This window comes from Papaver somniferum, chromosome 7 (genome assembly GCF_003573695.1).
Source record: "Papaver somniferum cultivar HN1 chromosome 7, ASM357369v1, whole genome shotgun sequence".
NCBI lineage: Eukaryota > Viridiplantae > Streptophyta > Magnoliopsida > Ranunculales > Papaveraceae > Papaver > Papaver somniferum.
Window position 1 is genome coordinate 125,885,139 of NC_039364.1, and position 17,540 is coordinate 125,902,678.

At 34.5% G+C, this 17,540-nt stretch overlaps 1 long non-coding RNA gene across 1 annotated transcript; it reads left to right on the forward strand.

The window, feature by feature from the left end:
- Nucleotides 1–9,830: 9,830 nt before the first annotated feature.
- On the forward strand, nucleotides 9,831–10,890 carry LOC113292961. The gene is made up of 2 exons (XR_003331974.1): nucleotides 9,831–10,210; nucleotides 10,592–10,890. It is a non-coding gene; the product is annotated as an uncharacterized LOC113292961 (long non-coding RNA).
- The last annotated feature ends 6,650 nt before the right edge of the window (nucleotides 10,891–17,540 follow it).

A 17,540-nucleotide genomic window follows, 5' to 3' on the forward strand; every position in this document is an offset into this window, starting at 1 on the left:
GATCTAAAGGAATTCTTCCAGTGTGTGCACTCATCGAAGTCGGAAGCGCAGGGATACTGAGGAAACTAAGTGAACTAGGGTTAGTTTCTTGGTCTCACCTATACGAAGTTGGTTTAGATTTTGTATAGTGGCTTAATTCTGAGAGTATTCAATTCTGGACTAGGTCCCGGGGTTTTTCTGCATTTCCGGTTTCCTCGTTAACAAAATATTGTTGTGTCATTTATTTTACCTTTTCGCAATTATAATTGTTGTTATTATTATAATTTAAAGTAAATTACACAAACGTTAACTCAGCTTTACTTGATAGTGATCCTATAGAGTTTGGTTAAGTCCGAACCTATTATCAAGTAATCACACTTTGGTAGTCGTATTATCTCGATCTCATATCCATAGACAATCACACAAAGTGTGAATACCGATTTGTAGTATTGTCTCGACTTTGTCCATAGAAAATCACTTTCGGTAAGAGGACTTATAGGTGGGTAAATAAAAGATTGTTGTGTATTTGGGTACCCTCGTCTTTTCAATTGGTATCAGAGCATGCAAACACGAAAAGATCTAACAATCTGTGTTTGGTGCGATCCAACCTATAAGAATTGAACCCCATGGGTGATCCAGTTAACGTTTCAAAGATTTTAAATACTTTTCAACATGATATAGAAGATTCGGAAGAGTATTACTCGGTAATTGTCAAGATGTTAGAAGAAAATGTTAAACAAAACCGGTCTTATACTGAAGACATCAGTAATATCTTGATTGATAGACGACTGGTCAAGGATATAGAAGATCTTCAGAAAAAGAAGTCTCATAAATGGTCAACACTAACATCTAGACAGTTGAAACCAGATAAGAAGAAAAAATTCAAAGGTTTTCTCCAAAAAGGGTGGAATGGTTTGAATCAGAAGATTTGTTGTGCAAAGAATCTGTTTAAACGTGTTGAGGGATTGTTTAAGAACTTAACAAGACATCCTAACTCAGAATCAAAAGACCAAGATAAACAATCTAGAAAACTTGTTGAATAATATCTAGGAGCTTTTGCACTCAAAACTACTTCTCCATTTCAATGGTTTCTTGACAGTGGTTGTAGCAGACATATGACAGGTGATCTCTCTTGGTTCACAAAGACAGGAGACTACAAGGGAGGCTCTGTGACTTTCAGAGATGGAAGTAGCTGTCTTATTAGAAAAAAGGGAACTATCAAACTTCCAGGTATTACTGAAATCCATGATGTAGTTTATGTCAAAGGAATGAAAGCCAATCTTCTTTCAGTAAGTCAAATTTATGATAAAGGTCATAAAGTTATCTTCAATATGGGAGGTTGTGATATTGAAGATAATTCTGGAAAAATAATTTTTCGTGGACAAAGAAGTATGAATAACTGTTATCTTCTTGATATACTGTCTAATTTATATTGTAACCTGACCAAGGTAGAATCAACTCAATTGTGGCATGAACGGTTTGGTCATATCAACTACTGAATGCTTGGTAAGCTCATTAATCGTGAACTTGTCAGAGCCGTTACCAAAATAAATACTAAAGTAGAAGGTGTATGTGGTGCTTGTCAAAAAGGTAAGCAAGGAAAAATTCCACACAAACTTTCTCGAGACATAGCCACTTGTGCTCCTCTCGATCTTATTCGTATGGATCTTTTTGGTCAAATCCAACAAGCAACTGTTTGAGGAAAGAAATATGCTTTAGTAATGGTAGATGACTACACACGGTTCACATAGGTTGCTTTCCTAAAACACAAAAATGAGACGCTTGAGGAATTTAATATTATTGTGAGTAGAATCCAAAATGAACAAGGTCACAAACTTAAGAAAGTAAGAAGTGATCGTGGTACAGAATTCAAGGATACAAAAGTATATGAATACTAAATCAACTTGGAATTTCTCATCAGTTTTCTACTCCTATTACACCTCAGGCAAATGGTATAACTGAAAAAAAGAATATAAATATTCAAGAAATGGCAAGAGTAATGCTTCACTTTTTTTTTTTACCATTAACCTTCTGGGGTGAAGCTGTTTTCACAGCGTGTTATCTTATAAATAGAGTTTGTCTAAGGTCAGAAACTCTAAATACCCCTTATGAATTATGGTATGGAAGAAAACCCAATCTAAGCTATTTAAGGGTTTTCGGAAGCAAATGATATATACTCAAGGACAAACAACATAGAGGAATTTTATTCCAAAAGTGATGAAGGAATCTTTCTTGGTTATGCTTCTGACAGTCGTGCCTTTAGATTATATAATCTCTGAACCAAAGTCGTAATGGAATCAGTTAATGTAGTTATTGATGACATTAGTGATTTTCATCAAGATAATCATATTGCTGCAGAACTTCCTCCTTCAGAAAATGTTAATAAACAAAAACATATTGAAGAAGAACCATCAATTGTTTCTATCATTAATGACATAGATGATAAAGATGATAATGACAGTATTGTTGAACAACCAAATGATACCGAAAATATTGTCCACGAACTTGCTAAGTGGGTTCATCAAAGACATTCCACTTAAGATATCATAGGAGATGCCAATGCCATAGTTATGACTCGAAGGGAACTCCAGAATGTCTGTCACTATACATGCTTTCTCTCCTTAATAAAACCAAAAAATATTGAGGAATCCCTTAGTGATCCCGCTTGGGTAAGCTCAATGCATGGGGAACTTAATCAATTCGAAAGATAAGGAGTATGGGAGCGTGTTCCTAAACCAGAAGGTGTAAATATTGTTGGAACAAAGTGGATTTTCAAGAACAAATCGGACGAATACAGAACTATTGTCCGAAACAAAGCCAAACTGGTTGCTCAGGGATATTCGCAAATTGAAGGTATTGACTTTGATGAAACTTCTGCTCTTGTTGCTCGTTTAGAATCAATTAGACTTTTGTTTGCTTATGCCTGTAATCTTAAGATAAAGTTTTTTCAAATGGACATTAAATCTGCATTTCTCAATGGATATTTAAAAGAAGAAGTTTTTGTTGCTCAACCTAAAGGTTTTGAAGATCCATTATTTCCAGACCATGTTCTTAAACTCAAAAAGGCTTTATATGGCCTAAAACAAGCTCCGAGAGCTTGGTATGATAAGTTAACATCCATTTTAATTCAAAAGGATTCTCTAGAGGTGGTGCTGATAAGACACTTTTCACCAAATGGAATGGAAAGAATGTACTTGTAGCACAAATTTATGTTGATGATATCATCTGTGGATCCACCTCACAAAGTCTCACAAATGAATTCCTAAATCTTATGAGTGGGGAATTCGAAATGAGCAATGTTGGAGAACTATCATATTTACTAGGTTTGCAAATACAGCAACAAAAGGACAATATTTGTCTCTCCCAAGAAAAATATGCCATAAATTTGGTTGAAAAAATTGAGCTAAAAGGTGCAACACCTATGGCAACACTAATGCCAACTGCTGGAAAACTTCAGTCTAGTCCAAGTGAAAAATCGGTAGATCAAAAATTGTACTGATCCATGATAGGTACCCTATATAGGTTAGGATCGGTCGATACTTAAGAACTTTAATGAAAATCGAGACTATAATCTTATTGATTTCCTTTCGACCATGAAGCAAGTTCGTACGCCTACTTCCTTAAACTCATGTAATTAAACATAGTTTTCTAGGTATGAAATAAAACCTATGTTCACTACAAATCTAGTAACGAGTTACAAAGACTACGTCGATGTTGCAATTACGAAGTCCAAAAGATAAACATACTTTGTAATTCAATATACCAATATAAAGCACTTATCACTATTGATATATTGTTCCTTGAAACTTTGATCACAATATGATTATCAAGTGTATTATACTAGAGTTTTACATATATAACTTCGCATGTTACGTTTTCAATCAGAAACGACTTTAAATCTTACGATATATGAAACAAGTCAAGTCATGTATTACTAACCTCAAGTGGAAGCATGATGTTATCGTTGTTGTCGATACATCTTCATAGTCTTCAAGTCTTTAGAGTATACTTGTATGTCTCAACATTTCTAGACTTCCTTGTCTAACCTAACGAAGTTGACTCTAGTAATCTAATCAAGTAACGTATGAGTTTTGATACTAAAATAGGGCAGAAATTTGAATGATGTGTCGCCAGCACAAAGGTTGTGCGTTCCGTCAAGTTATCATGAATCGTCTGAGCAACGGGAAAAGCCCGCGTCGACCTTTTATCTAATAAATGCATCCCTTCCAGAAGTCGGGGTTTGTTGCACGTATTATCTCTAAAAGTACTACGGTTATCCGAGTAGCAAGTACCATCAAACAAACTATAACTGATTTAATGAGCCATTCGCAGTTTCACAGTCTGAATTAGTTCATACTTGCACATGCATGGCTTAATATTTGAGACAGACATATGACTACTGGCAGGATCAACCAGGTAGCATTCCTCAATGACGCCATCTTCTGGCCCAGACCATCGTCGGAATTTCACCGTACATCAGGTGGAAGAAGATAGAAGTCGATTTTGGAAATCGTTTTTTAAGGGATTTAGATTGTACTCATTCCAATTACAGACTCTAAGAGCTCGGTATTGTTATTTATTGTCACTACCTCCCCGTGTTAGGATTGGGTAATTTGCGCGCCTGCTGCCTTCCTTAGATGTAGTAGCCGTTTCTCAGGCTCCCTCTCCGGAATCTAACCCTAATTCTCTGTCACCCTAATTACTGCTATTGTATCTTCATCTCTGAAGAAGTATGTACCAAGGATGTTTGGACACCAAAGAATTTCCAAAACCGAAAGTATTCTCAAGATATGCAATGAATGCACATTCGGTTTTCATAATCCCAGTAAATGCTTTGTCTAATATTTCCCAAAATCTCTCAATAGAAAATCTCCAATTAGTAAATACACATTACTATTTTTTATTCTTTAGAGATATGTATTTAATTGCTGGTAATTAAAGCATATAAAACTAATAACCTTAATTAAAAGATTCTTAATTTATTTCGGAACAGGATCTCCTTGAGTATTAAGGAATATCTTTGAACAATAAAAGATAAGAGTTACTTTACGTGTTCAAAGAATGTTGACATCTCTTCTTTGTAAATCCTCTTTCATATTTACAATCTTGGAATCGATTATACCACACTTCTAAACATGTTTAGAATTGGTTCATGGTAGATCAAAAATTATACCGATCCATGATAAGGATGTTTATGAATTAGGCGAAATCTCTTATGTCAGCTAGTTTAAAGACTTATTTGGGATCAAGAAGCGTCTACTAGTACCGTTGGTGGCAAACTAGAATCGTGTTATTATTTTAGATTCGATTATTGATTTGATTGACTAACGGTGGTTATCTCTTGATTTGCACCTATTTTTATTATTCTTGAGATACTTTTCTTCTGACATAAGGTCACTCAAACTAGATCACCAATTAAATTATGATCACCAATTGTTAACATACTTCATTCTGCGCATGATCGATCATAAGTCAGGAATCAAGTTTGTTATTGTGCAGGTATAGAAGATTATTGAAGATTGAAGACAAGAATATTTTTCTTATTGGTTTTGTATCTTCGTGATTTCTTCATGCACAAACTTGATCGGCTGGGATCTGACTAGATCTAGTTTATCTTTTGATAAACTGATTATTGACTAGTCGTAATTAGAGAGGATATCATTGTATCCGAATCTGGTAATTCTATTTGTCCCGATCTAGTTAACTTGTTTAATCCAGACTTGGAAGATTTAAACCCGACAAAGGAGTTTAATTAAATTTGAACAAAAAAGTGTTTTTCACGCTCAACTAGACATATCTCTGATTAACTTTTTGAGATAAGAAAAGTGTTTACCAAACATATTAGTCCTTACTGTTTGGAAGGCGATATAAAAGGTTGGGTGCTTAAAGTATTCAAAGAGACCAAAGAAACTTAAGATAGTGGACTCTATCTTAGGATTCATGTGTGTTGGCAAGATTGATTGTAAGCGCACGGATACTGAGAAAACTAGGTAACTAGGGGCAGTTTACTTGGTCTCAACTATACGAAGTTGGTAGTGTCTTTGTATAACGGATTAATTCTGAGAGTATTCAAAACTGGATTAAGATCGAGGGTTTTTATGCATTTACAGTTTCCTCGTTAACAAAATCTTGATGTGTCATTTACTTTACTTTCGCATTATAATTATTTCGTTATAATAAAGTAAATTACATTTTTACGTTATCCAAGCACTTGATATTTATCCTATAGTAAGTCGGTCTTGTACCATAACTATTATCAAGTTATTATCTTATTGTTGATTGTTTCGACTTCTTTGTCCATATACGATCATATAAGGTATCATACTTATAGGTTGATATCGAAAATATTGTGGTGTACTTGGTACCCTCGTCATTTCAATTGATATCAGAGCAAACAAACACGAAAATATCTAACAACCTGTGTTTGGTGCCATCCAACCTATAAGACATGAACTCGAATTCACTTGAATCGATTTCTATTAAATACCTCCAAGATTTGATGTTACTAACTATCTATGGTGGAAATCTACTATGAGATATTTTCTTCAGTCACGCGACTTTAATACCTGGTTATTAGTCGTAGAAGGGAATGAACGTCCGAAAATGGAAAATTCGGTTACTGAGTTTAGACGCTTAGTGTTTTATTCAAATGAAGAATAGGCTCTCGCCAAGCAGAATTCTGACGGAAGCCAACGAACAAAAGGTATACAAACTGGTTCAACTTTGATACAGGTGTACAATTTTGTGCATATGTAAGCTTACCAATAGATATATTACACGACCATTAACATCTAATGGTGTATGGATATTTTTTTCTTCTTCAAATGATCTTCATCAGATAAGTGTAAATATGAATCGACCAATAAGTTATCTTCATTTTATTACTAATTTCAGTTTATACTAATCATGCTTCCATTTGCAAACTGGTTCTTACTAATCGGCCAATGAATCAAAGTAGTATGCAAGCTGGTTCTTACTAATCATGCTTCCATTTGCTTGGGTAAAATAGAACATGATGCATAGGTACAAACCAAAAAAATTCACCAATTAATTTGGTTTTAATTACTAATTTCAGTTTAGATGATTATGATTTTGGACTGTATTGTTGTTGCTTCTTCATCATTATGATGTTACCGCTACTGTATCTTTTATCAAATGCTTTTGATGTTGAAGAATTTTTTTAGAGTATGATGATTTCGGTTTTCTCTTAGGTAGTTTTAAATTCTTTCTGAATTGATTTTTTCTCTCCCTTAATTTTTTTTATTTTTTCCGTTATTTTTACCATTTTTTATTTAGGTATGAAAGATGAGTAATGTGGAGCTCCTAATTGAATGTGTCATAATACGAGTTTTATTCGTTGTGAAAACCGTGCGAAGGATCTTAACATCTTTTCAAATAACAACTGGACTAATATGTACTTTTTTGACTCTTTTTTTTCTTTTTATTAATAAAAACTTAGGCTAGCCTAAGAGTAGTAAATATGGTGCGTGTCGTGAGTGCAACAAATTAAATCACTTATTTCCACACAATTAACTGGTAATATAATGAAAACAAGGATCGTTCCCACGAAGAGCAGAGAGTTTTCAGTTGTCAAATGTCACAAATGGGGGGTTTTGTTTGTAGGTTGCGAATATAACAAGTAAATAATAAAGCAAATAAATTTAGATGTAATCAAGGATGAGGAGTATGATCGAGGAATCCTTCTTCGTTACTAAACGTTCATCAAAGAATACAATTATCTATTCGTCATTAATAATATATTATCACCAACCGTAGGGTAACATGTACGCTTAGCTACCCCAAGAAACCTAATATCACCGGATAACAGGTTCACTTAGCTATCAGATTTTATCCGTTTGAGCCACCTTGAGGTACGCTTACAAGATGTAACTCAATCGAATTCTTTAGGGTTTATGAATCTAGGTTCTGTCCTAGCAGTTAAACTCGGTACGATCGGTTCACTTACTATTATTATTCTTACACGCGATTGCTCGACAGAATCCCTCTGCAAGGTCTCACGTTTTCTACTTGTGTAAGGGTTATTCAACAATTACGGATATCCTAACCCATTACTAGCAATATATCAATTATGGGATCAGTTTAGTAGGCCTCCTAAATTAATCAAGCAATCAATCATAAATATCCATCATAGTAGAAACAAACGATAATCATATTAAGAAATCAAAATAGATTCATATATAAATCAAATCATGTTTAGAACTTAGAATTCATCCTCCATCAAATAGGAGTTTAGCTACTCATGGATTTAGTGAAACCCATGATATACATATGATAAAATCAAAGATAAATAGTTTCGTAATGGAATAACCCAAAACCCAAGCTTTCGCTCCTTATCTTCTTGTCTCCACTTACGTATCTTGACAAAATCTTTTTTCTTCGAACCCGGAACTCCTTGAAAAATATTTTTAAGTATCCTTAAATATCCCTAAGAATATTTGGGTTTGGAAATACTTCGGAACTAAGAAAACCAATTTTGACAAGTATTTTCGTCACTTCTTTGAGGTATGGATCGGTTACATACGTAGGTAGGAATTGGTTCCTACTTAATCCCGAAATGTTTTGCCCATAACTTTTGGATACGAACTCGGAATGGCCTCATTCAGTTGAATACTCCTGAATTTGGTCGAGTTCCTCCTGGTCCTTAGTCCAAGCTCACGTTTTATGTCCGCTTTAATACTCTTTTCGCTCTTTTTGGATGATTCTACCTAAATAAGACAAACAAAAGAAAACAATAGTAATACAAGGTATATTGCAAGAAATATAACAAATAAAAGCATGAAATTGATAACAAAATAATAGTAAATTATGCACTTATCAAATTCCCCCACACTTAGCTTTTGCTAGTCCTCGAGCAAACTTCCCAACTTAAACTAAACCCTAATTCACTTTCGCTGGAATCACGGTTAGCATGTGCAACAAGCCTTTGGACCCCTAGGAGTCCCTAGTGGATGAGTTGTAGTCTCGTGAGGGTTTACAAGAGGTATACCCACAAAGCCTACTCCAAATTCTAGCCACAAAAGAACAATTAAGGATCGACAATGAGCAAGCTAAATAAATAGCCTACAAATGTTCTTTAGCTAAAAATATCCCACATGAATTCAAATCATCACACATAAGCAGTTTCTTGTGTGTGACGTTCATAAAAATAAGCAAACTCCATTCAGATAGTCGTTGACATATACTTGATGTTGTGTCTTTCGACGTTACGCATACTACTAGCATATCTATTTAGAAAATACACATAAAATGTATATGAAACTTGAATCACATGGATAGATAAAAGAATGGATGGAAAAGTGAAGTGTGCAAATGTTGACTAAGATGAACGGTGTTACCCATAATAATTACATGAATTTTCAAAGAATTATTTATATATAGCGGAATAGTTAAGAGCAACTCCCATTTATCGACAACATGATCAGATCTTTGGGACCTAAGCTAGTTCCCATGCACTAGTCCAAAACTTTATTTTTAGGACACTTGGGTTTCGCGAAAAAGTACAGAGATCTACTGTCGTTATATATTCCACAGTTGGAATTCGTCAAAAAAAATTAATTTTGTAAATAACACCAATGATCCGTAGTTTTTTAGTTTATATTTGCCCCCCATTCCCTCAAAGTTACACCCATATCGGGTCTAAACAAATAGAGAAATCTGACTAGAGATCTAACGGCTTAGATTTTTGGGTGGAAACTGTTATGATCCATATGAAATTTTGTTTATCATTATCGTCCATTGATAAAGGTGATCTAACGGCTTTTAATTAGAAACTAGAAACTTCTCTTTATTTTTAACTTCTCAAAACAATGCTCCCGTGTTCACCAAAAGAAGCCACGTTTCTCAAAACAGCCATGACCTTATCTTCCGGTTATTCCAAGAAAACAATCTTATATCTCGATCCAACATTTTGCCGTGAAGAAACCCAAATTACAAGTAGAGATTTTCTGATTCTTCCTTTGTTTAAATGATATATGCATATATATTATCTTTTTTCCTTGTTAGATTAACTTGATCTGCTGCAAAATTGTTTCAACGAAGCCGATTGTTTTCCTCTTTCTCCGTTAACATCTCATCATGCTTGGGGAAGTTTCAATCGCACGTTGCTGAAAGTAGCAACTCAACTCGGAGAAAAATATAGACGAGCTTTAACTAACTTTGCCGAATGGGGAATGGAGATATTGATGAACGTTTGTTTCATTTTGCTCTCAAGGTAAGATCCCCAAAACATATCAATGTTTTGATACCTGATGCTTTTCAAAATTAATTAAATGGGTTTGTACGTTTTTCGATTTTAAATTTGTATGCAAACTTGATTAAATCAGATTTTGTTAGAAGAATTGGATTTGATTGTAAACAGGAACTGGTTTTGTGAGAGATTTTTCTCAAAATTTTTGCCTTAAAACTCCAGATCTTAGTAATTAAAAAAATAATCAACTAAATAAGAAAAAGATAAGATTAATTTTGGTTGTAGCTCTGTTTGATATAATCCAAGGATTATTTTTTCTTAATCTGCAATCGATCTCGCATTGATTTTGGGTTTTGTTCTTGATCTAATTTAGACTATTTTTTATTATTATGGGCTGGGATAAAGGCACTGCTGATCCAATTGTATGGTGTTATTCTTTCTTTATTTCCACCAAGTCAGAGATCGAATAAGGCACCACCGAATGATGATGAAATCCTTATTAATCATTAATAGAAAACTATGGAGCTATGTACTGGAGACGTGCATCTGGAAGTTAAATCATGTTGTTTTTACATAAAAAAAAGATCTTGTTGTTATAACATGAATGAATTATGTAACTTTTGTTGATTGTTGTGGTCAACTTTGTAAATTGGATTCAAGTTGATTTTAATAAAACTGGTTACATTTTGTAACGAAATTTCATACGTTGGCTTGTCCCCAAGTACTTGTTCATCTAAAAATAAGAATAACAATAAAAAAAAATCATTTATACTCAACAGAATCAGGTTCGGCAGAATCTGAATTCAGCTGAATCTTATAACCTGAATTTCGACAAATAGAATTCGTCATTATTTTCAGACTAATGAAATCCGTTGATTTTTTTAACGAATCAGATCCTTCCAATAAAATAGTACACCCAAAATATGACAGATTTTGGGACAGACGAAATTCGTCGTATAACCCTACTTTTACCCTACTTTTTGACAGGTTCGGTCCGTCCTAAAATCCATATTCTAGACTAGTGATGGATCATGCATTCCACACTTGTTTAGGCGACGTATACAGGGAGAACATTACACATATTTCCACCCACATGTTGATGCCCACATCAAATCTTTTTGATCGGATTCGCTATATAATAATGATGTGGTTTCACTCAATTTATCGAAAACTTGACAAATATGGATCTTTTGGGTCCAACGGCATACACATGATAAGTCCCATGAATCCTGCATTCCATGCTTGTTTAGGCAACGGAGACAGGGAGAACGCAAACTATTGCCATCAAGTATCGAATACCACCTCAAATCTTTTAGATATGCTACAAATAGTAGTGATATGGTAATAATCAAGCTTGATTTTTATGTGTTGGCTCACTTTTTTGAGTGTCTAAGACAAATTTGCAAATTAATGCATATAAACCAATTTAATCGGTTTTCATTGTCTTTGGGGCTTTTATCTCAACCAATGATTTTTCCTTGCGACAACATCAAAGCAATACTAGAGTCCCACCAAATCACTTAGAGAAACATATAATGCGAAAGTAAAAGGAAGGTGATTCAGTATTGATAGAATACGACTTACGAATAATGCATGCACAGGTTCTTGTATTGTTTTGCATATGAATAGATTGGGTCAATTTTTCTTGGATATGATAAAAAAATAAATTATAACAATTATCAAAAGAATCAAAGTTATCAGCCCAGAAGGCAGATTTGGTGTCATCCTAGTTAGCTGAAAAACCTCAAAGAGATGAAGTTTCAAAAGGCCAAGAAATCATAGAGTTCTGTTTTTTTTAAAGTATTTAAAATACTAAAAATATCATGCAAAAGAGAATAAGAATATTGTAATACCTTGTATTCTTAGTTGTTGTTTCGAGTCGGGTTATATCCGGATTTGTTAATCTTGTGGCTTAGGTTGTTGTTCTTTAACCTTAGCCTAGGTGGGTGGATTGAACTAGAAAGGCTACAAGTTATGGTGGAAATAGAATAATCAATAATAAATAAAATTAAGGGAAAATGAAAAGATAAATAAAATAGTTAGGTTTTATATTAATGTAAATTGAAGTAATTTTAGAAGTTGGAAAAGAAAGGATAGGAGAAAAAGAAGGAGATGGAGGTAGGGATTTTGGAGAAGAAGGATAAAGAAAATCAAAAGGAGTTTTTAGTAATTGAGAGGTAGAATGTTATGTCCCCATTCTCTTTGTGTTTTGTTATACTTGATTTTAAATTTAGTTAAATCTTATATCGTTAGATTTCTGAAATTTATATGTAAAATTATATGTGTATGATTGATGATCAGCCTTTTAATATTGATAGATAACTTAATTGGGTATCACTAGTTAAATATTTAGAATAATCCACCGTAAGTTCACCGTTGAATGTTTGTTTGAATTTGGGTGATAGTTTCTGAATTTCTGGACAGTTTCGTTGTGCTGTGATTTTGATGTTCTTAGGCAGTCTTAATGATGTTAAAATGATTAGAGGTCTTAACAAAAGTTATAGATGTATATTTTATGTTTCAATGTGCTTTGGATTTGATCAATTTGAGACTAATATGAATTTATGGTGAATAGTTTGGTAAAATGATGTTATGTGCCTAGATTTTGTGATGCGTTTGTAAAAACAATATCTTTTGATTGAGCCATTAGTTTAATGTGAAATTTGGATATATTATACATGATGGTATCAGTAATGTTCACTAAAGTTTTGAGGTTGATCTGACAAAGTTATCACCTGAAACACATGATGTAAAATGTCTGCAGTTAGTGTGTTTGATTAAATGCTTGAGATAAATGCATAATTTTTGTAGTATGTTGTTAAGCCATGGTTGCTTGTATTGTTTGCAAAAATGATTTCAAAAATTGAAATGAGTTCATGTTTTACCGTTAGATGAAATATGGTTTCATGCTAACGACGGGTAATGATCCCCGAGAGTTAAATGGGTAATGATCCCCATGGGAACTTGTGTTTCCCGACCATCGATGGAGGCTGTCTGTGCCGGTAAATGATAGGTGGATGTACGAACCAAGGTTTTCATACCGTGAATAAAACGGGTAATGATCCCCGAGAGCAGATGGGTATGATCCCCATAGGAACTTTTGTTCCTTACCATCGATGGAGGTTGTCCGTGCCGATAAACGATATGTGGGTGTACGAACCAAGGACATTCGTACCATGAACTCAATTGTTGAAACCTAAATTGGTCGATTTGTCGAAATTATTATTGGTGTTATGAACTCAATTGTGAAATCTAATTGGATGAATTATTGAAAGTATTATTGGTATTATGAACTCATGATTGAAGGATGATCTGTTGAGATAATATTAATATTGTGAAGTCTTGTTTTAAAATCTTAAAATGATTTGTTAGAAACAATATTTGTATTGTGAATTCATGATCAAACAAATGTACTTGTGTGGTGATCATGTTGGTGAATATCTATATTAGTGATTTTCTCGAAATTATGGCGTATGCTCATTGTATATGTTACTTGACTCGCTGACATTGTTATACATGTTTTAAGATTGGGAATGCATTCTACTGAGTTGTCATCTCACCCAAAATTGACATCTTTTGCATATTTCATAAATAGAGGAATTGGAATTTAGAAGTTAGTTAACTTGTGGATGGTTTTATTTCTTGTCATTGTTTGAAATGTAATCACATCTAAATATTATGTCGAGGATGTTGTTAGTGGATTTATTTTCTTTTCAATTAAACTCATGTTGGTGTTTATGTTGTAATAAATATAGAAAATAACGTTCTTCCTCTTCCATCCCATAACGCTTCGAGTTCGGATCTTCATATGGGTTTAATCCTGGTCTGAAACTCGGGGTGTTACAAATACTATTATACTTCCCAAACATGCTTAACAACTCCCCCACACTTAAACTCTACATTGTCCTCAATGTTCAAAAACCAAAATTTCTGATGGGTCACACCAAATCACAATGATGGGTTGTGATCGGTTATACCAATTACAAGGACCGGTCACACAACCTCTTATGATGGGTCACACCAATTACAAGTATGATCGGTCACAGAAAACCTAAATTTCTGATTTATGAGGCAACAGCCTGGAAAACTCAAAAATTGTACACTTCAGTAAGGAATTTGGCAAAACTTCCTTGATAAAAGTTGTTCGCCTACCTCCTTTCTATACCGTGTCAAAATGGCACATTGTTTTGATAAGTGGTCTGACAGTTATGGCCTTCAGATCGACAGATGCGCAGTCTGAAAAAGTTCTGGAAAATACCAAAACTCAATTGTCCATGCCAATCGATCCAACTTAACAGACTCCGAATTCAGATTTTCTTTTTGGAAAAGAAAGATGAGTCTGTATTCTTTAAAATTTGGGGTCAACCACTCAAATAGGACTCAGAATGAAGTCTCGAGAGCTGTTTTGCACAAGGTGCGCAGTCATAATTTTTCTGACGAAAGATGTTTTTCGTCAAAACTTTATCATTATAGAAATATGACTTTGTAAAATTGAAGATGGGGATGCAAAATATGATATGAAAACTATAAAAATTAAAAACAAAAGGATGCAATCTAATAAAACTAAAAACAAAAGGGATAGAAATACGAAACCGATTGGTTGCCTCCCATGTAGCGCTTGGTTTAACGTCATCAGCCTGACTTGATATTCCAGTTACTCCTCCATAGGGAGAAAATCTTGAAGTCCAATCACGTCCACATTCTCCTTAGAAAAGTTTTCATAATATGACTTCAATCTATGACCATTAAACTTGGCAATTACCCCGGTTTTGGTACTAGTAATCTCAACTGCACCATAAGGAAACACATTAGTAACAACAAAGGGTCCAATCCTTCTGGACCTTAGCTTACCAGGAAAGAAACGAAGACGAGTATTAAATAAAAGAACTTTCTGTCCCACAATAAAATTCTTTCGAGAAATCATCTTATCATGGAAAATCTTAGTTTTCTCCTTGTATATACGAGAACTCTCGTAGGCATCATTACGTATCTCCTCTAGCTCATTAATTTATAGTTTCCTTTTATATAAGAGAACTCTCTTGGGCATCATTACGTATCTCATCCAGCTCATTCATTTGTAGTTTTCTTTGATTTCCGGCTTCGTCGTACTCCATGTTGCACATTTTAACCACCCAAAAGTCCTTGTGTTCTAATTCAACCGGGAGATGACAAGCCTTACCATAGACGAACCGATATGGATACATGCCAATCGGTGTCTTATATGCAGTTCGGTACGTCCATAACACATCGTTGAGTCTTAATCTCCAATCTTTTCTTGTAAAGTTGACGGTTTTCTCAAGAATGGACTTTATCTCACAATTCGAAACTTCAGCTTGCCCACTAGTTTGTGAGTGGTAAGGCATATCAATCTTGTGAGTATGTTGTACTTCTTGAGGAGAGCATGAAAGGATTTCTTGAAGTGCGACCCTCCATCACTTATAATTACACGTGGTATACCATGCCTAAATAAAATATTTTCCTTCACGAACTTACAAACAAATTGAGAATCATTAGTAGGTGGCCTTAGCTTCCACCCATTTAGATACATAATCCACAACAATAAGTATATAATATTTTCCAAACGAATTGACAAAAGGACCCATAAAATCAATTCCCCCGCACATCGAATAATTGTACAGCAAGAATCGGTGTGAGTGGCATTTGATTTCGAGCACCTAGATTGCCTTTTCGTTGACATCTATCACAAAATTTACAGAAAATATATGCATCCACAAATAAATTGGGTCAATAAAAGCCACTCTCAAGAACTTTGAAAGTTGTACGTTTAACACCAAAGTGCCCACCACAAGCATAAAAATGGCAAAAACTAAGAACATAATGAAATCCAAAGTCAAGTATGCACCTGCGGATAATATGATCAGAACAGTATTTCCACAAGTAGGGCTCATCCCACACATATTGCTTGGCTATTTTCTTAAGATTTAACTTTTGAAAATTAGACATCGTACTAGGTACTTGTCCCGTATCCAAGTAATTAACAATATCTACGTACCAAGGTGTTGAAGCATCTGTAGAAAAAAGGTGTTCGTCTGGAAAACGATCTCGCAAGGGAAGTACTTCTTCCGAAATAATAATTATACTAAGATGATCTGCCACTGTATTAACAACACCTTTCTTGTCTCTAATTTCAAGCTCAAATTCTTGCAACATAAGGATCCACCGAATTAGTCCTGGCTTAGCTTCTTTCTTTTTAGTAGGTATTTAAGTGCAGCTTGATCAGAATATACAATCGCTTGTGTACCCACCAAATAAGATCTGAATTTTTCTAATGCAATAACTATAGCCGGCAGCTCTTTTTCGGTAGTAGAATAGTTGATTTGTGCCTCATTAAGGGTTAGAGAAGCATAGTAAATCACATGTGATAACTTTTCTACTTTTTGACCCAATACAACACCTACTGCATAATCACTTGCATCACACATCAACTCGAGTGGTAAGATCCAATATGGTGATTTAATGATTGGTGCAGTAGTCAACAATTCATTCAATCTTTCAAAGGCATCCTTACACTCCTGATCAAAGTTAAAAGGAACCTCTTTTGCAATAATTTGCATGACGACATTGAGATTTTGGAGAAATCTTTGATAAACCTTATGTAAAAACCTGCATGACCAAGAAACGAGAAAATATCCCTCACCTAAGTGGGGTATTATAAGTTTCTAATCAAGTCTATCACTAGTAAAAAAATGGCCTTTAGTCAAGCCAAATATAAATTTGCCTGTCACGCCTTTTTGGTTTTGGCGTGTCTATAGGGAATACTTATACCCTATAGACACGCAATTTTTAATGGGTGTGTTCATATAAGTGCTTTCAGCCATGCCAGGGCTACTAGCGTGTCACAATTTCAACCGTTTAGTCACGTTAACTTCAAATTTTTGATTGGGCGTGTTTATAGACCAATCTATGGCCACATTAGGTATTGGGCGTGTTTATAGACCAGTTTATGGACACATTAGGGAGTTGTGGCGTGTCCAAAAGGTTAGTCACGCCATTTAAGGTGTGGTTTTAAAGTTGGTTCATTAGACACGCCAGTATATGCGTGTCCATAGTGTACGATTGATTGAAACGCCAAATTCAAAGTGTGGACAAAAAGTTCTTCTTTGGATACGCCGGTATATGTGTGTCCATAGTGTACGACTTATAGACACGCCAGTATATCGTGTCCATAGTGTAGGATATATGGACACGCCAAGTTGAAAGTGTGGCCAAAAAGTTCTTCTTTGACACGCTAGTGTGTGTCCATAGTGTGCGTTCTAAAGACACACCGGTTTTATAGCGTGGCTAAAAAGTTCGTTTTGAAAAAATTAATAAAAATCTTTCACCCATATTCGAA